This window comes from Passer domesticus, chromosome 3, assembly GCF_036417665.1.
Source record: "Passer domesticus isolate bPasDom1 chromosome 3, bPasDom1.hap1, whole genome shotgun sequence".
In the NCBI taxonomy this organism is placed as follows: Eukaryota; Metazoa; Chordata; class Aves; order Passeriformes; family Passeridae; genus Passer; species Passer domesticus.
Genome location: NC_087476.1, coordinates 86,533,455 through 86,557,729, shown reverse-complemented (window position 1 = coordinate 86,557,729; position 24,275 = coordinate 86,533,455). Strand labels below are relative to the sequence as shown.

Sequence of the window (24,275 nt, the reverse complement as noted above, 5' to 3'; positions counted from 1 at the left end):
GAGAATGTGCTTGACATGCTGAGGTTGTCCATGGCAGGGCAGTAGATTAGGTAGACAGAGCCTGACAGTTATGCTTGAATAGGCTCATTCATTCTTGTGTGACTTTTTAAGATCACGTTTCCACCTGTTTCTCTGAAAAACATCAGCTCTTCTCAGTGTGTTAATCTTCATTTCTGTGCCGGGAGCTCAGCTGCTTTTGTCTAAGTTACAATGAAAGCAGTAACATCAAAGAACTCCTGGTGGCCAGGGCCACCAGCCCTGGAGCTGACTGCTGAGCTTGCCAGTAGCCCAGGGAAGCCCCCAGCCTGCTCTTCACCACCCTGTGGTGTATCTGAGGCATCCCTGGAGATGAGTTGACGCTTGTGGCAATAACATAGAGATGTGTGATGAGGCTCTGGTTCAAGAAAAGCAGCCACTAGTAGTGGAATGAGGAGGAAAGAGAGCAACTGAGACACTGAAATTAAGACATGGTAACCCTGAGGCCTGATCTCAGCCTGCCTGGTCCCAGGTTTTCCTGGGCCTGCTTAACATATTCACTAAATTTCTCCATCCTTCAATTCTCAAGAGTTTTTTTAACAAAACCCTCCATTAGTGTTATGTGGAGTGCTGAAAGTGCATGGTTATCGCAAGTGAGCCTAAACACAGGGACAGTAGAGAAAGGAGCCTGACACACATGCAATGTATAAGTCTCACAAATGAGTAGGCATATACAGTTCCAAATCACTCCGGCCTTCAAATCTATTAAAATGAAACCTCTCACAGTCTATTCAGCTGCTCCTCATAAATCATAATTTTAGTTAAAAAATGAATTTCATATTTCTTCTGGGGCTTTGCTGTCCCATAGACATATTCCTGGAACTATTGCAGCTTAAGGGAGTCTTCCCTGAGTAAAAAATCCCATCCCTGAATCTGGGGGCTGGAGTCAGACTTTGGAAAGCACTCAGAACTGGGGAGAAAAACTCTGGGAGAGGGGGAGAAATGGGAAGGACGTAGTGTTAAAGCTCTTATACAGAGAAACCCGTGTAATCTGCAGTGCTGTCTTGCAAAATGCCTGTAGGTATTTGGTAAATGGGATGATCTGATGGGAAGCAAAACACTTAATAAAAAAGTTAGAATCAAGCTTTTCTCCTGTCTGGAAGAACTAGGTATATTTGCCAACTTTTTCCCCAAACCCAGTTCAGTGTTTGTTTTGCTTGAAGTGCTGTAGTTGTTTTGTGACAGCTGTGCTTGCACTTGTCTTTCTCTCTCAATGCTTTACTCTGAAATGATTCCCTGACCTGATAGAGGCACTCAAAGCCCTGCCCACCTCCCATCATTCTGCTCAGAAACCCGCTAAACTGCCTGAGCAGCCTCTGGAAGACTCATTCCTCAACCAAGGAGAACTGCTTCATTTCCAGAGTCTTCAGATTTATTTGTGCATTCTTACAAGGTCATGAATACTACTGTATTGCTCTTTTTTCTGTGACCTTTTTGAAGGATGAGATGAGATCACAAATAACTTTCTCTTTGATCAATCTGAGGCCTTCAGTTTTTGTTACTTAATTTAGGCTGGATGTAAAGAGATGAATTGGTAATTGTCCCTAAGGGAGTCAATGAATTTTCCTGTGGCAGGTTACAGGACTTCTAAAAAAACATTTCCAAAAAAATAACAATGGCTATGGAACTGCACCACTAACATACAAATCTTGAGATCTCTCAAGACCACATAAAAATCCTGGTGTGCAAAACTGTTTTTGTATGAAACCCAGTCCTAGTTTCACAACCATGATATCACTTTTCCACCTGGATTTAATAAGATCTGTAAGTGTGTGTACAGGAGATGAGTTGCTGACCTTATCTGAGAGATGATGGAGTTGGCATGACAGAATTTTAAAAAAACTCTAGTGTGGTCCCATTCCTTCAGGTACTCTGTCCATGGCCTCGAGCAATCACTGGTCTGAAGAATTTACAACCATGATGCTACAGGTGTTCCTGCCCTTCATGTTCACATTAGTAATTTCAAATTATGCTCTATTTATTGTCAACCTAACTCTCTTTCACACTTCCCAGGGCTTTTCATTGATTGCAAAATTGCAGAACCTCAGCTCCTTCTTGTTGAAAAGTGGGTTCAGGTGTGAGTGTACTGAAGGAATGAGAACTTGTCAGATGCCCTATGTGGAGAGGGAGATGGGGCAACTTGTTGCAGCGGGTAAGGAAAATCTCTAAATTCTTTGAGAATTTTACAATATTACCCTTCATGAAAACATGTCTCTCTGGGGAGATAAAAGAGAAGTAGCATTAATCAGCCATACAAATGGTTGAAAATTAATCAGCTCTATTACAGGCGGAGGTATTACAAACATGGCAAATACTGTGTTCTGCAATGTCCATAGCTCATAATCTGTTCTTATGGACAGCCTCTCTAGCTGCTCTCTTGCCCTTCCCTGCAGGAATGTCTCAGTTACAATGTCTCAGAGTTGCTTTTCTCCAGACACACAATGAGATTTTTTTTTTTTTGCTCTGTTTCCATTGTTCCCCATGTCCTTTGGCCCTCAAGCTTGACTCCATAACATGAAAAACTCAGTCCACAAGCCCTCCACTCTTTGTGGCTCTCAGTGAGAGACATCAGGTGGTCACTCTAGTGGTCTCCCAATTCTCGGCTCTCTACAGCTCTTTCCATAGACCTCCCACTAAGCCAGTTTCCTCTTTCTCTATTTATTCACCTCCAAATGCTTCCACATAGTCTTAATTAGGTCCATCTGGGAAGCATATGTTCAGTAGCAGTGACTTTGGACCCACATTAAAGGACCAAGTTCTTCATGACAGAAAGAGTTAAGAGACCAGGTCCTTAATGTTTGCAGGAAGAAAAATGGTGGAAAGAAGAGTTGTCCTTTTTGCTGACAGTCAGGCATTCTCTGGATGAATATATCCCACTGCTATCAAATAGGATTGATATAGATGAGTGAGAAGAATTGGCAACACTATCTCTCTGATGTGCATAGTACTTTCAGGATCTCTTGCTCAACAGCAATTTTCCTGTCTGGTGGACAAACAGTGGCAAAACAAGATCAAGTCACTCAGGGGTGTTCACCAGCCTTGAAGGTTTTCTGGAAAGCCCACCTGACTCTTCCAGTCTGGTTCAGTTAATGGCTATTACTGAGGAGAATTCTACCTATGACTCCTAGGACGACAGGCTCTTCAGACTAGGCATGTGTCTGTAACTTCCTGTGCATAAGTTTCTGCCCATTTCCTCTTGTCCTATTGCTTGGCACTGCCAACAAGGGTCTGGATTCATTCTTGACATCACCTTTTGGATACTTTTAGACATTGATGAAGTCCCCTCTCAGTCATCTCTTCTTGAGGCTGAACAGGCCCTGCTCCCTCAGCCTTTCCTCATAGGAGAGATGCTCAGTCCCTTATTAATTTCTGTCACCCTACATTTAACCTACTTCAGGAGCTCCATGTGTCTTGTACAGAAATTTTTCCTATAATTACTTTAAAACAGAGGCCTTGAGTATCTTTAGGAAAATCTCTTCTGGTAAAATTCACTTGCCTTAACATCTTCAGTACAGATGCCTACAGAGTAATTTCCTATGCCTTTCTAATCTCTCCCTGGAGGGATACAGGCTCTATGAAGACATTATTCATTTGTCCCACCTCATAATTTGTCTTGGAAAGATTTTTAAGTCATGTTCTGGAAGAGCCTTTTCCCCCTTAGGTTGATATTATGGAGTGAAGAAGACTACTTCAGGGCAAAAGTATCCTGCCCCAACTTTGTAAACTAGCATTCAAGACCAGTAGGGCAACATGGATTTTCTACACATCTTCTCAGGCAAGGCATTACCAGGAAGGAGAGTCTGGCGTTTCTGACCTCTAACACATTACTCTCTCTTTGTCTTGGCTTCCCTTAAAAATAAGGTGGAGTGAGGAAGGTATGAGGTTTGTGGGACAGAGGGAATTCTTTTTTTCATAGTCATCATTGGATCCATGTAGACGTTTTCACTAAAAAGTATGCTTTTAAAGGTCTACAGGTCCTCACTTGAAGCGTTTAGTGGGTGATGTATGCATTACAGCTGTAAAATGTATATCTTACTTTTGCAGCCCTTGGCAACATGGTTGTCCTACACAGTGTGGAGGGTTAAACCTCTGGCCCTCTAACCTTTTTTATCAGCTGAAGGACTGGCCTTACATATGGTTAAGAGCCAATCACTGTGAGTTAGGGCTGTGAAATCACCTCCCAGAGAATTTTGGGAGAAGCCTCTTTCCAATCTAAAGAACTTTCCTTAGACCAGGTAGGAAAGTAGAGAGAGTAGAAAGTCCTGAGCCCACCCACAATCACGTTTCCTTGTCCAAGAACATCAGATTTTTGGGGTATAAGCTGAAAAATATAAACATCCTATAAGGAGACTGTTTAATAAGTTGAGGCAGCCAAGTATGTGAAAACTCCTGTGATCTTCTCAAGCCTTGTTGGAATTGGCAGAGAAGTTTCCGAAGCACATGGAGGTGGTCAGACACTTGAAAAGGACTAAAGTGCCAAGGGCCAGGTGGAAAAAAAATATTCTGGTAAATGTTATCACAGTATCTCTTTTTGGTGAGGTAAATTTCCAGGCATTTGTGACTTACTGTATGGTAATTTCATGTGCTGATTCTAGCCATAAATGGCCCGTCTTTATTCAGTGTATGTCTGCTTCAGGATTTTATGCAATTCCAAGTGAACTCATTCTACCCATCATGCTCCATTAATACATGTGCTCTGCATCATTTAAACTAGTGCTTTGTGGCATCTTGTTCCTAAAAATAATTGTGTAGCCGATAACATCTTTCCTGTACCTGCACTGCTGTGATTTCTCTACCTGTCTAGAGGCTCGCAGAAATAAATGTGCAGAAGGAAGCCTCTTTTCAGCTTTTGTGGCTTTTTAAAAACAACCACAGGCTACCCGAAGCTAATGCTGCTTTAGATGAGCTGAGCTAAGCAGTGCAGTCTTGAATACAAATGTGGGCATATTGTATTAACCTCATCAATAAGGTAACAGTTCCCTCTTCACCTAAAAGTCTCCACGCCCTGCACATCAGACTCCTGTAACCCTGGATCAATATGGGCACTGCTAGTTCGTTGCTCTCTAAGGCAGAAATCCCAGTACAGGCACTACAGAAAAACCTTTCTGACTTGATCTTACACTGCTTTTCTTTATGAATCATGTGCCTAAATCTGCAAGATTTAATTCAGGGAAGATGTGTGGTAAGTGCAAACAAGGAAAACAGTCTCTAATAACTGCAGTTTATAGTTAATGGATCTATGAAAGTTTGTGAGGTTTTAATAATTTTGGTCTAATAAGTTGGAATGGTTTCGGTATTGATGTTGTTGTAGACACACGAGCTGTTCTGTCATTTCACTGTAGTCTATATTGGTATGTAGATCTACTGGTAAAAACACTGCCCAGAATGCATATTTTAAATTATAATTAAAGTCCTGAGAGTCAGCGATGGTATTTATGAAGGTACAATGAATCTTGGAATTTAAGAAACTGTGAAAGTTACTGGCCTTAAGGAATTTGTTAATTCTGTAGTTTCATAATCTTGATTTAGCACTAACATTTCTCATGCCTTCCTTTTGCAAAGATGAGGCTATCTTACTGAAATACAGTTAATCAGGTTTTGAACACATACAGAAATGGTACAAATTCAACTGTGGCTTAATAGAATTTAAATTACTCCACACTTCATATCACACTATGCTTTGTGGTCTGGTTTTTGTGGTTCAGAGATGAACTTAGGATACAACATACCTCTCTCAAGATACTTGTACTGTCAGGATGATGCATAAACTGATCCTTCTCATAGAAGATAAAACTGGCTCTGTGGATCACAGTGAAATTCACAGGCTCAAATGCCATTCTGGTATTCAGAGGCATTGCTGCTGGAGATCCGACCTTACCGTGGAAGCTGGTGTTTGCTATTTTCAAAGGGGAAAGCCTGTGCTGTTGAAGACATCTGGCTTGTTGTTGTAAACCTTAAAATTCCAGAGAATAAAAGCCATTTTCAGGTACTCAATCACAAATCAGATTTGGGGTTATCAGTGTGTACATGTAAGGTTTAGGATACTTTTTAATCTATGTAAACAGTGTGTTCGAGAGCTGCACGTATTTATGTAGAGATCAAAGACGTGGCAATGTCTATGGAGAATAAGCAGAAAGAAAAATCACAGGAATTTTAAATGATCAGTTGTGAGAAACAAAACTTGAAAAACTTAATTCTAGACATGGCAAATAGGTTGCACTATGATGTGGCTCTGACATATGCACATAGGGGTGGCATATCACCCACCGCTTGCAGTCTCTTTACTGAGGCTCGCTGCACTAGGTCCTGGGAATGCAAAGAAGCTAGGCCTCCAGCTTTCCCTCACCAGCAGCTCCCTGCCTTTTCACCAGCTGCTGCGTGCAGCAGGAATTGCACCATGCAGAGACATGATACACTCTCCCATGCAAGGGCTGGGCTTCTTTTCACCACCAGATTTAGCTTTCTGTCCTGGGAGCATGACCGACTGTATGGCCTCTTCTCAGAGCTCCCATTTTTTTCTGCTGTCCTGTCTTCACACCCACACTTTGAACATCACCAAGGACATGCTGAAGTCTGTAAGAAACTTCCTCTGGCCCTCATTTCCTTTCTCTGATGCCTTTGGGCTGGTTCTGCTGTGTCCTGAGAATGTCCAGCAAAGCATCCAGCAACCTCCACATCCATGGAGATCAGCACACTCCCTAGCTTCCCAACTTCTGGAACAATACTGGAAATCAAGGCAGCAGTGGCTGGCTTAGCGCTGTATGATGTACAGGGCAAGGACCAGATCTAGGCAGAACAGCCCTGCTCACCTCCACTCAGGCTGTGCAATTTCTGGCTCAGTAAGGATTGTCAAGGTGAGGGAATAAAGAACCTGCCTGAGGAAAAAAAGGCCTTAGTTAATGACTGCAGCACCCCTTAAACTGAGCCTCCTTTAGCACCTGCTAGATTCTTAGGAGAAAGGCTCCACTTGCTTTTCCATGACTCTTTGTGTCCCTTCTCCATGCTGCTCTAGCTGCTAGAAGATTGTTTCCTTCACAGCAGTTCCTTTCACAGAAAGCTGAGGTGGCAGGGTTAGTGTGATGAAAAGCTGCTGAAATGTACTTTTTAATGAGAAAATGAAGTGTTCTCCATTGTGGTATGATTACTTTTTTTTTTTCTCTCAAATTCAGCAAAAAAAGAGGAAACAAAAGGAGGAACATGTGTTCACTTGTTGTAACTGGAGTTTGTGAAATGAGGTCTTCTTGAGAAAGCTACTAAACATTCATTTCAAAGAATATGGATGTTTTGGCATCCAAATATTGTAGTGTGTCCAGAATATAATTAGATCCTGAAGTGGTTTGAACTTGTAAATATGTCTTTAGATCATAAACTGGTCCAGTAGCTATGCAAGCTTTAAAGCTGACTCTTGGAAAAACAAGACTTGGAAGGAGAGCTCAAGCCACAATAGACATACACTGAGACCCGAGAGAATTTTCTTCATGCATATGGTTCATCTATTTACACATTTTACTGTAACATTTTCAAAACCCTTGTGCTTTGGGTAGTGGATGAGATTACGACTAGAACAATATAGGTAACTGTGGATGGGTTGAACTGTTTGGCTGCTAGTATATATTTCATTCATAATTTAGGCTTTCATTTTCACCACACAAGTGAGGAAAAATGAGAAACATCTGCACCTGTGTAGTAACTGTCAGATGACCTTAGATGCAACATTGGAATTAAATCTCACCTCTGCAAATGAGGCTGGGAAACGTAGTCAGTTGGGTAAAGTGAGGTAAAAAGAAGTGGAATGATTTCCTATGAACAGGCTCAGTGGCAAAATTGAAACAAGAACCAAAAAGACACAAATTATATTCCTGCTTCTTTTTTATGACTTCTCAAATATACTTTCCAGGCACGAGAGGACCAATTCAGATCAAATGAGCTGGTCCAGACCATTGCCCAAAACCTAAATAGTTAAAGACTGCACAGTTCTTTCAAGATATAAAGTACACTGTAAGTGCTAAGTATTATTATGACTTTGAATCAAAAAAAACCCAAACCTGTTTGAGAGGTTAAAAAATATTTGCTTAACTTTTATGTATTTATTTTACATTCTGGCTGGACTCTGTGCTTCCTGTTGTCTCCTGGGACTGAAAGTGCAGATACTCCAATGCCACAAGGTGGCTGCGCTAGCAGTATTTCTGAATTGGCTGGAGATGAGGTGCTCTGAAAATGTCACAAAAAAGCTTTCTGAGGTCTCTGCACACAGCTTAATCCAGCTGGAAAGTGGTGGGCGAGGTGTTTGCTGCAGGAAAAGCCCCTGCTGAAGGCAGAGCAAGCTGCTGGGGAGCAGCCAGGATGGTATTATACTTTCCCAGCAGGAGCTGAAATTTTGAAGATAGATCCTTCCAGACCAGGGAGCTGATGCAACGGTTTTCATCAGAGCCTAGATGACTTAGGGATGTAGTTGCCTTTGATTGCTTCCCTGCATTAAGAGTTTTAAGACTCTCACACAAGCTGTGATCAATGACTCCCTTCCAGCCAGCATGTCTTGGAGAAAGGGTGGGAAGAGTACCATCTGCATGAGACAACCTCTCCTGTAATTAGTCAAATCATCACAAAGTCTATCTGTTTTCCTCATTTGACAGCCCTCTGTTGGGCTCACCTCTGAGGTTCATGTGTTGTTTGAAGTTGGATTGAGTCTATTAACCTCTTAACTGCTTCTGGCCCTACCTGGCAGAGCTGCACACTGCGCTGATTCCCATGGAATTCCAGTAAAATGTTGGCAAGGGAACAGATGCTGTTGGGACCCAGCAGAGAAGTGGTTAGCCACATGGTGTTGTTCAGTGGAACAGCCTGAAAGCTCATATTATGAGAATCACTTCTCACAATGTGTAAAGTCTGACACATATTTCAAAGGAAAGCTTTTAATTACAGTTGGCAGGTCTGCCCCCATGCTGAAAAGTGACTTAATTTTTGACCACAGCAGCAGAAGAGTCTGTAAATCAGGCTGCCATTGCAGTACTAATTCAAATAAAGAGCTGCAGCTTTGTTGCCTGCATAGGAGTACTATGTGGGCTGAGTGTGACCTACCAAAATGACTGTTGGGCTACCGACTATGGGTGGCTTGTCGTCTTATGCCTCAGTTTCCTCACTTGCAGAATAGGAGGAACAGGAATGTCCCTTCTTATAAAGTGCTGCAGGACCTGGGCGGGGGGGAAGGGCCCTGTCCCAGCTATTATTAATTACAATATATTCACATGATGGGAGGCACAGACATGCCCTGTAAATCTAGATCCAGATTTGCACTGACTGAGTTCAGAAGTGTTTCAACTCTAGGTTTTAGTTCAGCCCAGTAATGTCACAGCCAGGATTAAAACTGAGTCTGGATTACTGAAAAAGTGGGAAGTTCTGAGAAGAATAATTTGGTTCAGAATTCCATTGCTGGTGGGACAAGGTGTAACAGTGCAACTCTTGAGCTGAAGTTTGAGCTGTAGCACATCTAGCCCTGATTTCTAGGTAACTCAGAACGGTGTGTTTTCACTCAGTTTAGCATTCCATCCTTAGGCTCCAGCAGACTCAGTAAAAACTGGAGACTTCATGAATAGCATCATGTGAATGAGAACTCAGGCCATTTTTTTCAGACATAAAGGGAAATCCAGGTTTTGGGTTATTTCACTAAAATAATCTGAAATTGAGCTATTATCTTCTTTTTGTTTTGTTTTGTTTTCTACCTCTGCTCTGTCCAGAGCACCAACTTTTTCTCTAATAAAATTAGAAGAATCAATGCTAAAGAACTAAAATAATGAAGGAAGAAAACATTCAGTTAAGGGAAAAAGTCATGAAGAAGTAACTTCTGAGAAAACTCTAGGTGCCAGCAAGCACTTTTTTAAGGTATCCACCAAGACAGAAATTTTTTGGATTTTAGACAAAACAATCCACAGACTGACAGCTTGCTAAAACAACATTATGGTGTGCAAAGGGTCTAGAAGCCCAGCCTATCCTGGAGCTTGCACATTGTCCGAAGCCAAGGAGATTTATACCTTGAGTGACTGTGCTTGGTGTTTTGTGGAAAAACAGAAGTGAGGGCAAACACTCTCTGCCTGCTGTCATGGTTGTGGTACTTTAGGCAGACCAGCTAGTCCAGTGCTTCCCTGAGCTGCAGCCAGGTGTAGGAAAGCCTCCTGGAAGTGTGGTCCTCCTGGCCAAGGAATGTGTTAAATTTGGAGTCCTCAGGGGCTGCTGCCTGCAGACCTGTGACTGATACTACATGGTCATGAGTGCTGATTTCCAAAGGCAGAGTACTAGAATACTGGGTAATGTAGAGCTGGGGATAGTTTTAGTTTCTCCAGTTTTTTTTTTCCTTGTTTTTCCAAACCCCTCTGCCAGTCTCTTTTCAGAAATGAAGACTCCAAGCAGTGTCGTCCATCTGTGCTCTGTCTTGCATTGTAATTCTTATGCAGTGGGGTCCAGGCACTGGACTCTTTCTCTCACTCTCCCACAGACCATTTATTTTGGACCAGAGGAGAGATGTAGCAGGGTAAATACACAGGGACAGACCTGACAAAAATAGTAACTGAGTGACAAGAGAAGGAGAACTAAAATTCCTCCTAGTGGTCATCACAGAAAACCAATTTCGTGATTTCGTTATTATCTCAGGAAGGAAGTAGTGATACAGAGCAAGACAAACAGTCTAGCTGGAACACCTGGACAGCAGGGTCACTTCCACCAGTGATCAGATGGCAAAATAAGCTTTCAAGCTACTGCCAAGTATCTTTCAAGCTGTTGTTTTTCCAAGAGAAAAAAAAAACAAAAATGGCTTTGCAAGAAACTTGTTGGATGATTTTGCACTCTGACTGGGTGTCCTTCAATGTGCTGCACTATATGCACACATTTCTCAGGCACAATTTCCCATAAATAACTCCCTGTCAGCATTCCACTTCAAATGATGAGTTTGCACCAGGAACACCTTATGTCTCAGCTGTGCAGAGTAGGATGGGTAGCTGCACATGCCTGCAGCAGCACTCAGAGCAGGATGGATTACAGCAGGTATTTGCTTTAAGGCCAGTGTGTTTGTTCTCTTTTGGCTTTTCCCATGCAGCCATGCCAGGAGGCACCCTCTGGTCCTGATGGATTTTAAAAGGTGCCAGGAAGGACCTAGGTAAACAGTATGATTTAGCTGTTATAGGTAAAGAAATGCCTAAATCTACAATTAATTTTAAAATCTGAAGCATGCACAGAACTTTGGGTATATAACATTAATTTGTTTTCCATGCATATGCAAAAATATTTATTTCACTATTGAGGTGCCAGAAGAGGATGCAGAAGGTGGTGTAGCATCATGGTCTCTGTCAGAGTGGTAGGTTTGTGTGCCAGAGGTGCATCCCAATTTCCTTGCCTAGGGCAGTGGTGCTCTGGGCTGCCAACAGGCATCAGCGGGAGTGTTTTAGAGCTGAAACTTTGCTTTTTGTCCTTTTGTGTGGAGCTCTTCTCAAAGACTGGGTCCAGTTTAATGGTTTCTCAGGAGAAACCAGAGATCACTCCTACCAATTTCTTGTGTGAATACTATATGCAGGAGCTGGAGATGCCATCATATATATTTGTGATAGATGCTATACAGTGACAGTAGATGGGAAGAATATGAACTTAATTTTCTTAATAAAAATCTGCGAGTTCATGTGAGAAAGAAAAAATCTTCTCAGTTGGGAAAGTCCAATTCTGCATGGTACAGTTTTATTACCATAATCACCCTTTCACTGAGTTAATTCCATGGTTTACAAATGTGCTAAAACCCAAATAAATTATCTAAACTGTATCAAACCACTTATAATTTGCTGAAACTTTTGTGAAAAAGCTGACAACCAAAAAGAAAACCCCATTGAAGGGTTTCAAGAAAAAATTCCACTGAAACAAGGAATTAAGGTCAGTGTGAACAGCAGCCCATTAAATTACTGCAGCAAGTATTGCTGTTGTGATGAACACCCTAGATAAGGTGTGGGTACTAAAAATAAGCCAGAGTTCCTTGAGTAGCTGTACAGCATGTAAATGATTTAGGAGAGAGGCTAAATTTATTAACTTGTTTATTATAACAAATCTGGTATGATTTCATGTTAAAAAGTTGGCGGGACATAATTCTTCTCCAGCTGGATACACTGAAGTTTCTATGAGAGGCTGAGCTTTTTGGGTTTAAACTTTCATTATCCTGCAAGAAATTGTAGCTATGCACTGACACCAGTAGGATGATAGCAATGATTTAATATGATTGTAATAGCAATGCCGTCAAAGCTCCGTCAGAATTTCCATTTTAAACTCTGTTTGTTTAGAAATAATATTTCAACCAGTTAAAACAGCATCAAGCACAAACTTGGCATTTGCAGTCGACCTGAATGCCTGGATGTAATTACTTTCTTCTATTAAAAAAAAAAGACTATATTGATTTTTTCATTATTTTGAAATTTTTTTTCTCTGTTGTTCTTGCTGTCCAGATAAAAGAAGTTTAATAATAAAAAAGCATGGCTTTGCAACCACACTGTCCATAAAGAAAACATATCGCTTTTGGCATTAAAAATAGATGAGCAATTTAGACCTGGATGAAGCTGATTCTGTGGCCCAGGGATCAATGGATGCTTTGTTATCCACACCATGAGATGCGAGAGCAGGACTATGCTGTGGGAGAGGGGAGATCTGAGCTCCTGGTATGCACCCCAGTTTTACCCCATCCATATGTCATTTCCAGGGGATGGAAAGGAGCAGGAACTCCCCAAGCTGGGAAGAGGTTTTGTCTGCACATCAGTACTGCAGCCCTAACCTCAACATGCAGCAGATTCAGGTATGAAAAGCAGTCCTGTTGCGCTTCCTGGACCTATTGACAAAATGTTAATTCCCAATGCTGGACACAAGTTTAGAGATGGTGTGACTATGGGGTTCAACCCACAGCATTATTCACAATGGGATAAATTCAAATTCTCAATTGGAATTTGTTGAATTTTTTTGAAAACTTCAGACTTAATGTAACCTTTCAAGAATATATCTATGATACCTTCCCAGAGAGGAAGAAGAAAAAAACCTTACATGTAAATGAGGCCAAGATTGAGAACATGAATTCTTATTAAAAGGATGAAAAGCCCAACGAGGTCATACCTTAACTCAAGCATTGTAAACACCAGTCAAGACTACACTCACAAAAAATACAAATGCATGAAGTAAAAAAAGAAAGGCAAAACCACCCAGGCAAAGTTAATCCTCTCTTGAGTCAGACTGCTATTTCAGAGTTTATGACAGTAAATGAGAATGAATTGATATTAAAAGCCTCATTGCTTTTTAAAATTGTCGTCCCGCCCCCCCCTCCTTTTCCATGTGCCTGGACTTCAGGGAAGAATTAAGGGTCTTCAGGCGTCTTGAAAGTATTTACTACCTTTGATGCATAACTTTAATTTTTATTTACTGGAGTTTAAAAAGTCAATGCAGAGCTGATTGCAACAATTGTGTAAGGAAATGCATAAACTTTGAGCTCAGATGACTCATTTTTATGCTTGATTTGTGATTTAGCAGCAGCATATTAAAGTGGTAATACTTCTAAATGTATCTGGAATATTTTCTTTTCATAAGGCTGTTTAATATATAACAAAGCACCATAGAAACAAGTGGGAAGCTTGTCTCATTGATTTTAATGGGAATTTGTTTCCCAAGAAGAATTTGCTGGTTCAGTATTTTCCTAGTTGTGCAAAAACAATTTGCATGGAAAATAGTTTTGCTGGGGCTTTTGATGCTGCAGAAAGAGGGAAAAACATATTTGGGGATTCTTGAGGGGCTTCAAAGAGCCAGCAGTCCTTTGCTGTGATGACTGCAGCATTTGCAGAGTTGACAGCACTTGCAAAAGCAGGCAAGAGCCTCAGTTTCCATGGTGGGACAAACAGCAGGAGTCACATCTTCAGGAGGAACTAACCCTGTCCCTTTCTCGTACAGCTGGTCAGCCCAGGGTTGTAGGCATGTGTCTGGAAGGAGTTGAGCTTGGGCATGGGTGGGGAGAGAAGAAAGGTGTTTCCATCCACCTCAGCCCCTGCTTCACTGTACATATTGAGCCTCCAGCCAGGAGAGTCCTGAGGCAATCAGAGGGACCATTCCCCTCTGTCATTTCAGACCACCCTGGCACACACCTACTCCAACAGTGCTCTAAAGTTTGAGATTTGGGTTGAAATACTGACATCAGCCACTGAAAAATTCCAGAGCTTCTGGGTCAAATTTTCAGAAGGAAGAGAAAGAAGTTGTGCATCATAGTGACACTGCACAGTATTGTGTAACACTCTTTGGAATTAAACCTTCTCTTGGGTCTGAATTATGTGGTTCCTGTGTTTGGTGAGACTCACATCTTTCGGTGCACAGCTCTGGCAACAGCCACCCTGCTGTCTATTCTAACTAGCATGTCAGGCCCCATCCTGCTGATATCTGTGGGCTTACGGCTTCTGTCATCTCTTTTTCCCTTCTTGCCTCCCCAGATAGGGACACGACCTTGACTGTGTCCCACACCTGCAGCACATCTACAGCTTTTCTGGTGCCAGCTGGCAGCAGTTTCTTCTTCAGTATGCATTCACTCATCCTTTAGCCGAGTGAGGACCTCAGGCAAATATCAGAGCCTAGTGGAAGCAGCCTTCCCATTTGGTCTCTTCAGTAATGTGCTGGCATCATCCCTCATCCTTGCTGGAGTTGGGCAGAAGCCCTGGGATCATTCCTGCTTATTGCAGCCCAATTGTGCCTGTGCACACCCAGGACACCCAGCACCAGGTGTGGTCCCTTCCTTTTGTTTTGAGGACAAATCCACCAAGTGGAGTGATACTTCTGCCTGTGGAGCTCTGCTTCCCATCCACTGGCATGGCTGACAGCGCTGCTCCCAGTTTCCAAGGGGTTGTGGTTTTAAACAACTCTTCTTTTCATTGTAACTTCTTTTATTTAATTTAAGACTTAGTAAATGACACTGGTGTGGGCAAGAGCAGAAGAGATGGGTAGAACTCCATAACTTTTGGACTTCTTTCAGCAAGTTGATGAAAATCCTAGGGGAGCTTTTCCAATATTGTTTTCATACTCTGTGTAACTGGAAAAGTGAAACTCTTCTGAAAGAGTAGGATGAGGAAAATACTTAGCTCTGACGATGCTGGGAAAATTCTGGGGTTATTTTTATCCATGCATATAATTTCTGGTTGGAAAAAAAATCTCCTCAAATGTTCTGAATATGTGAATTTCTTATCTTCTTTTAGAAAACATAAGCACTGGCAGGAGAAAGCAGACTTTCTTCATTAGTGCCAGAATATTTAACATAGGTTCCTCAATATGGAAAAAAGCAGTCAGAAGAAAAACAAGGAAAGTCATTATCTGTTTTTTCTCCCTTTTAATAACCTTTTCAGTAGCACAATACATTCAAAACTAGGCACATTCCCCTCAGTGCAATATGGTCTCAAGACATGATTTAGATGGAAAATTTAAGTAAGATTAATGCAATTTATTATCCGCCAGGATATCCCTACAAACCACACTGCTTGGCTGAATTTTTGATTCTCAATATAATATTTCAGATGAGATTTCCAGATGGGTGTCTTACTCCTCTATTAGTTTAGTGAGGGTGATATAGAGTTTGTAAAACAGGAGAGGTTAAGCTAGTTTTAACACTTGATTAATCATTTAAATTACTTTGTTACTGCTTGAATCCATTGACTTTTGTTTACCAAGCAAGTCCCTGAAACCCAAAGCCAACAAAAACGGCAGGCAGCTTTCCAAGTTGTTAATTTATTCAATGAGTTCTTCAAAGAAGTTCTAAAAGGGGAAAAAAGGAGCAAATTTATAGCTGTATTGAAAGCGTAGAGCAATTCTTGTTCGTTGCTTGCTAAAAATGTCTGGGTTTTTATGATTCAGAAAAAAAGCCAATATTCAAATATGCTGGCCAGCTCCTGGAGACATATATTTTTTTAAAGCAAATCAAACAAGTGCTAAATAGAGCCTGACTGCATGTTCATGCAAATGCTAATTGAAATAAAATCAACTTGTGTGATAAGCCACACATTTCTCTGCTTTTTATGTGCAAATGTGACTTCATCTGAAGTAAGGTTCTGTTCCCCAGCAGGAAAATTCAGTGGGAGCAGGATCAGGCCCGTAGGAAGTCAAGAGCACAGGGACAAAGCTTTTTCAAAAGCAAGTATGAATGGGTGATTAAAAAGCCTCCTTCAGTTACACAATATACATGTGTACAGTTTGCAATTGTCCTCTGGGGAAAGGGGAAAAAAAATCCCAAGCCCTAAATCTTGAAAAAAGTCCAGCTTTCGATTCTGCATATTACAAAGTCCAAGTTTGGTAAATTGATTACAATTTCTTTACAGAGACCTCTCAGGAATAAACCACTAAGTCATAGACATAAATTTGAATTCCAGAGTCTCCAGCTAACCCAGCTCATAAATGAATTCCTAAATGTTGACTGTGCCAGAAGACCCATTGCTGCAAAACCACTTGGCAGAAGCCATTAGTTTCAATGAGATGAACTGCTCTATTTAGCTCTCATTCAAAACTTTACAGAAATGCCAGATTTCCATAAACACAGGTTTCCTTGAATTTCCAGGGTTTTGATTAACTGGTAGATGAGGGTGTCTTACAAATATAGATTTGTATGCAGAGTTCAGCTCTGAAAGCAAGAGAGACTGGAAATAGACTATAGGCTTTTCTTTCTTTCTGGCTTTTTCTCTTCCTGAACTAACAGAAAGCAGGAAAACTCCTTTAGAATATTTTTGAACTAAGGCTTTAATAATTAATAATTACTCTGTGGTTTAACAATCTTGTAGATAATTTTCCAGCCATTTATATCATTGTGTGTTAAGCTTTTTATGACAGATTAATATCCTTCAGCTTTTACAGTATGGTTTTAAAGTATTGAAGCAATGAAAGATGAAAAAAAAATAGAAGAAAATCCTTATTTTTTCTTAAAAGAAATCAGTTTGTGAAATATGTTAAAGGCAAAGACTACTTCTTTTATGAAGGGAAAATATTTTTATGTTGCTTTTTCTTCTTCTCCCCCGTACTTTTTGTGACCTACCCATCAGTCAGTTGTGTTGAGACCAGCAATGATTTTTGATACATTTAAATTAATGTTTATGCAGGTTAGGTGAGGAGCAGATTTGGTAGTTAGTTTTCTTGGGTTGGTTTTTTTTTTTTTTTTAAATTTTATTTTTTTTATATTCTGCATTTGAGACCAAGTTATGGACCAATGACTTTTATAACTTGGATGTAGGAGAACTAAAGATTAGAAGATCAAGTCCCTCTTTCTCCACCATCTAATTTTTTCTCTCCACCAGCAACTGTTCCTAAAAAAACACATAATCTCTGTAGTACTAAGGTGATCATCATAAATCTATGAATAAATGGCATTACTAGCAAGAGTGCAAGAGCAGCACAGATAATAATATGCAACTATGGTTTATTAACCTTAAACCCTCTTAAATCACTCATGGAACCATAGCAGCCAAGAAAATTATTGTGGTCAAATGCCATGAACTCCAGCTTGCTTTTAACACTAGGAATATTTCCCCTCTTCTCCAGCATTTCTACAACATCTCTGCTCCCAACCAGAGTTTCTGTAACAAAAATTGTAGTTTATGTGCCTGTTTTTTGGTTAGGCTCTGGGAGTCTGATTCAGCATTATAAAATTTTTTCCCATTTTTTAGGACAGCGCTGGCTGTGTGGGTGCTTAGCCACGGATGCTGTGTGTGGCCTCGCAGCTTGGTGCCCACACAGCTGAGTCCTGCTACAGCTCGCAAAAACTGCTGGGATTTCAGAGCACTGCTTTGAATAAGCCTGTATCCTTTGGCCTTCTATGGATAACGGGCTTTCCAGGGTATTCTGCTTGGCTGACGAATGAAAAAGGTTGCTGAAGTCTGAACGTGCAGAAATCAATGTGGTTTCACTTTTCATTGCGAACTCCTCTCGTTTGCAATTGGCTTTTCCTATGGGACTTGCTACAAAGCTGAATTTGGGTGTAGGTGATTGACAGGGATTGTTGTGTTGACAGAGGTCTCAGGCAGTGAGGAGAATGCTGCCACCAGAGCAACCAGAGCAAGCACAGCGAAATCAACGGAAAACTGAAGGCAAAACTGAAGAGCATTAAATTAACCAAACTATGCAAAAGATGCTAAGAAGCTGAAGACCTGAAAGGAACTGGGAAAACAATGAATGATCCTACTGAAAAATGAGAGCTGCAATGTGAGGATTTCAAGAACTCCAAAAATGAGCTGAGAAGTTTGATCTCAAACAGAATGGAAAAGTAATGTTTTTAGAGCACTTAGAGTCATGACATGTATTGGGATACAAGGTCCATGCCTCAAATATTCAGATTTCAGGTTGGGATAAACATAATATTGAGTATAAACTTCAATTTGACTATTGAAACTACATGATCCTTCTTTAGCAAGGAATGACTGGTGAAATAGGAAAAAAAAAACCCTAAACCCCAAACCCTAGAGATAATTTACTACTGTTGTATTATTTCTCCTTACAGAAAAATCTAACAGGAAGAAACCACTGAAAATAGTTTAGGTCTGAAGAACCATGTTTCTTGAGTATCTGTAAATCTATGAACATCCGGCTGCTTTGACTGGTTTCTGCGAGCCCTAAAAGCCCCAGCTTTGATGAAAGGCCACACACAGATCACAGACCCTGCAGGAGAAACCTTGTCTTGGCATGGCACAGAGGCTGTCTGTCTATCTGAGACTTGGTGTCTGACAGCCAGCCACAAGCCTTGTCTTTCCTAAGAGGAGTGGACCAATTTTTATTCTTTTAAAATAGACAAAGCCAGTTCTGCTCCTATAGCCGATGGTGTGGTACGCAGAGCACTCAGGCTGAAGGATCTCTAACAGTGCCTTCCTCACCTGGGTGAAATACAAACCTGTGCCTCTGTAAACCCTGAGAGCAACTTCAGCAGAGATGCTGAGGTTTGTTGTTAGAGTGAGAGTGGGGGAGTTCAAGAGTTAGGGTGATTAAGAGCCAAAGAACAAAGGATCAAAAATCTAATGCCCGTTCTGAGAGCTAGCTGCAGGTTTTCCAGTGCAAGCTTCCCTCATCCTGCATTGCTACAGGCAGGTTTGTGATCATCATCCATCTATTATTAGTAGCCAAATAACTCTCTGCATTTTGGAAGAAATGAGTATTGAGGGGTTCTTTAGAGGAGTTTTGAGAAAATCTGTAAATTGTGCTCTCCACTGAGCAGAAACATGTGGGATACCATCACCAGAGTATATCATCTATACCATCCACAGGTGGTATAGACACCACAGAATTTCCTTGACAAAGATTTTGTGTCTCCCCAAGATACGGAAGCTTGGGCAGAACAGAGGGAATGGAGAATAAGAGAAAGGCAGAATTTGCCACGTATAATACCAAATGACGCATTCATTCATTCACTTTGTGTGTTAAATCTGGTGCCCTGCCAGCTGCAGCCTTTACCAAAACTAGGGGCACCTGACATCTTATTTGTCTTATATTTGCAGAGAGATGCTGGTGACAATAGACTATTTTTATTGTGCAAGTGCACCAAACCTGGTGAAGCCCCACAGGTTACAGGCAAATACGCAAACACGTGCACATTTGCATAGAGATGCAAATCCATCAGTGGGGCATTTGTTAGAGAGGGGGATCCAGCTGACTCTTCTAGGAGAGGTGTGGGGATGTCTTCATGGGTAGCTCACTCTAAGTAAAAAATACTTCAGTAAAATTCACACACACACACAAAAAAAGCATTTCTATCTGGTTCTAATTTAAAAAAAAGGAAGAAAACCATAATTTCCATTTTTTCTTGCACATTTGAGTACACAAGGAATTCTGCTAAGAATTCAGATAATAGATTCCAAGACCCCATTATCAGTGTGGAAGAATTAATACCCTCTGTTCATGTTTTTTGCCAAAACCAAATGTGGAAAATGCTTAAACCACACCTGTTTCAGTTCTACAGCCCATACACTTCTGCTTGCCAGCTCCCCAGCTATTAAAATTAGTTAGGGGATTTCTGATACTTTTTTTTCTTTTCTATTTTGTTTTCTTTTTCAAGGCAGTTACAGGACAACAGTAACAAGGGTATGTGGTTAGCTCAAAGGGATGTGAGAGGGAAAGCAGAAACAGTTTAGAACTCCAGCAATGCACAGGGGAAGATTTGGTTCTCATATTGAATGCTAGTTAGTGTGGGGGTGCTACGTCTGTGCTGTGGGCGTCAGCAAGGGAATGTGAAGTTACTCTGCTGATCCAAGTGGGTTTGCCCAATTCTCTTTTGAGGTATCGCCTGATGGGGCTCAGCACAGCACCTGAGGATGTCTGTGTTGTAAAGAAGGACAGAGAGGGAGAGGTTTTGTTGAAACAAATGCTCAGTGTAAGAGACAACAAGGTTGATGACAAATGGTGGTGTCATTCAGATGCTTTAGGGAAGCTGATGCTTTTGGAAATGCAACAGCAGTGCTCATTTCAGTGTCCTCCTGTCTCCTCAGGAATGCAAACTTGAATTTAAAAATTACCCTGTTATTATACCCCTCCAGGCCCTTGTATCAATCAAGTGGATAATCACCCCATTAGCACCTTGGACTGCTGCTCAATTCTCCACTATCCAGCCACTGGCCTTCCATGCCCCATGTGAGAGAGTGAAATCTCCTTGATGAGCAGATTTGGACAAACTCTGTGCCACATTGTATAACAACCAGACTTGTTTGGTTTTCCCTCTAAAAATGTCTATAAAAAGTGCACTGTCTCTAAAGTCTGGGCTACAAAGAAAGATTTTTATACAGCTACTTTTTAGTTATCTGTACATATTATTTGTCTCTGTTACACAGACTTCCTAGTTTAAACTTACAATAAAATCTGGTTAAAGATGCACTGAAATGCACATCAAGGAAAAATATAAGCAATGAATTACATTGGTATATTCAGTGATTTATAATTACATACTTACATATATACTACATTAGCACAATACATTACAAAATCAGTATTTCTGCTACAGAAATAATGAGTAAAAATACCTTCAAAAATAATGCACAACTTTTCTAGGAGTTTTGGGGTTTTAAAAAAATTTTTGGAAAATTTCTGTCTTTAGTTTGCTACATAATGTCTGCTGGAAATACTTTGCTCTCTTTCACCTTTGTTTATGTTCATATTATTCTCTGAATTTTCACAATGGTACTATGATTTACCCTATATTATGGGAGGGACCTACTGCTATTTTAAAACTAAAATACAAGGTGCCTCATGCCCTCCTCCACAAAAAAACCCTTCTCATTTTATTTGTATTGTAAATAACAATAAATATAATGAAAGAACCACATGATTAACGGGTTATGCAAAACTCTTATACTGAAATTTTCTTCATGTCCTATGAAAGAAACGTATTAAACTGAAAAGTGTGCTAACTGTGAAAAACTGAAGGAAAACTAGGGAGCATCAGTACAACAGTATTATAAAGGCAAGGAAGACATATTTTTGCAGAATGGTTTTCAAATTTGAATTTGACATGTGAATTCCAGAAATTAAGATCTAAAGAATAACTCTAGGAACCAAACATAAACCAATTCAAACCAATTTGCATTCTTTAATATTTATTCCTCAGATTAGCAAGTATATTCCTTTTTTTTTTCTTGAGAAACTGAATCCCACTGTCTCTTGAGTGTCTCCTCAAAATGGTTAATTTAGAAATATCCAAGGGTTAGTCTAACTGCCATTCTAGGCTAATTAGCTTGGGTCTGGCTGGGTGATATTTTTTTCAGATATTTAATAGGCTGTATAAACACCTGGCTAGTTTTTTCTTTCTTCAAACACAAAGATTTCAGAAGTCAGCCACTTCTCCTGACTAATCAAAAGAGGAGTTTAGAGCTCCCCTCCCTGCCTATGCCCTTGATGGTGACTCTTTCTAGGGTTCTGATGTTTATTTGGCTCCTTACACCATTTAGTACATCACATGTTCTACTATATTGTGTAATTTTTGAAAGCCTAAATGTCATGCAGTAGTAGTCAAAAGTCTTAAAATGCCTCTTATATTTATGTAGTCATTTTTATCAAGCGAGTTATAATCTCACCTGAGGACGTAATCAGATCTGTCCAAGGAGACTGATGTTCATAAAACAATGTTGGCTAACATTATTTTTCCAGGCTTTTATTTCTTCTTTGATTATATTTGTGTCATTTTATTCCTGGTTCTACAATTGAAAACCAACAATAACAGTGTTATAATATTTCACAAATCTGCTCATGGTCAGCTTTCCTGTTGATTCAAACTATTTAGCTTTTTTATATTCTTTTTTTTTTTTCCCAAGAATCCAGAAGTTATTTAAGCAATTTAGGAATTCTCTCAAAAAATGCATGTAGAACCAAAGCAGGACACTATGTGCTGGCATACAAAGATTAATTATGGCAACAAAGCTTACCACCCACCCCTTGACAAGCTGCTTGTGCACTGTGACAGGGCTATCCTGCAGTCAGAGTTACACCACATGAGTAGGATGAGTTCTCAGCTCAAGCATTCTAAGGTGGTTTTAGTGCTTTGGCTGAGGAATGGTAACTTCTTTGTGGTGTTGCCATGGCATTATGTTGAATCTGCAACACACAGTCACTTATAAAAATGGGGCAAGGGCTCATAAGTCCTTTATGTTCATTGAAATTTCATCCACCACCTCATTCAGTGATCCAAACTCACATACACACGTGCAAATACTCTTTTTTTCCCTTCACAGTCAGGCTGTGTAGCAGAAATCTCTGGTAGCTCTGCTACTGAGCAGGCACGTCTATGAGCCATCAGAGCACACCCTACACTGGCTGTACAACCAGATGGCTTCCAGAGCTCTTCTATGTGTGCACCAAGTTTATCAGAACTGTGAAAACCACAGTGGTACTTTTTCTTATTCCTGTTTCCCTTCTTTTCTGGCTATTTATACAACCAGCATTCTGAAAAACACACAGGCACTATTCTTTCCTGGCAAAAGTGGAGTTTTGTGTTTTTTATATTCTATCGGTTCAGGAATGCTTTTGCACTTAACACCTCCGCAAACTTTTGTTTGACACAATATCTCATCTGGCAGGTCCATTCTGAGATGGCTGGCTGGCGTGCCAAATACAAGCTCCAAACCCTATCTTCCCCAGGTGCTAAATTACCTTTCCTAATAGTCTGATCAAAATCTGTGGAGGTGTTTGGTTTAGGCTTGAACGGTACACTCAGATCCCAGCCATTTCCTCTTCCGGACACCCAATAGCCCTGCGAATATACCAGACTGATAATGTCAGTCTTGAACGAGAGGGGGTCTGAGAAAGCACTTTTCCCTGCATTTTTCTTGATCAGAGATCAAATGTGGATTTTGTTGGGGAAAAATAAAGAGCAGAGTTGTGTGTAGAAAGTCAGGGTTGTGGATGTGCTCAGGCCACAGATGCCTGCAGTATGTCTCCTGCTAGAATGGGATAACACATCTTGGAGCATTCACTTGTGCTCAGCCTGTGCCCTGGCACTTCATACACAACTTGTTATGACTTTTAAAGGGCACCTCATGGCCTGAATTTGAGCCCAGAGGCCACCCAGGAATGCTGCCAGCAAAGCATGAACTTAGCCAGGACAGTTTTAGCTGGCAGCCTCCTGGTGAGGGGGCGCAGCTTTCTGCCCTTGTACCACCCCCGTTCCCTGCTTCAGCCCATGCAGTCAGCAGCACTGTCCTTCCTCTCCCTGGCAAAAGAACCTCAGGCCAAATCTTGTGCCAGGTATCCTAGGCAAAGAATCATCCAGACTTTAGCAGAACCCTGTGCTGTGGGTCCATTCCCATCGTCTTGCTGGGAAGAGAAAATTGCCCCTCAAACAACAGCTCATCACCAGCTACCTGGGCATCCACCCCGATTCTCCTTGCAAAAAGAGGAAAATGGTTTGCTTTTATTCTTGGGGTTTTGCTTTTTTTTTTTTTTTTTTTTTTTTTTTTGTGCTGTGTTTTTCTTTCACTAGTGTTTCATGCTCTGATACAGACATATTTCTCCAGAAAAGCTCCCGTGCATAAGGATTTCTGTTTTCATTTATGACCTTAAGGGAAAACATCTGTTGCTGTCTTGCCATTTGTCTTCAGATTTCCTCATAAGTGTTGTTTTACTTGTGGTATCATCCTTCTTTCTGAATCCCCACTATCTTTCTGCACTGTATCTCCCTGTCTCTGTGATAGGTCATATGCTGGTGTCACTGTTTTCTGGGACAAAGTAAAATTTTTTATTTTTAGGAGGTG

The 24,275-nt window shown here is 40.8% G+C and overlaps 1 long non-coding RNA gene across 2 annotated transcripts in view; it reads right to left on the bottom strand.

The window, feature by feature from the left end:
* LOC135297014 (uncharacterized) overlaps positions 1-24,275 on the bottom strand; it is a 143,921-nt gene that overhangs the window by 12,374 nt on the left and 107,272 nt on the right. For both annotated transcript variants that reach the window (XR_010359024.1, XR_010359025.1), the window contains one exon: positions 22,104-22,223. This is a non-coding gene — a long non-coding RNA (uncharacterized LOC135297014). The remainder of the gene's footprint in view (positions 1-22,103; positions 22,224-24,275) is intronic.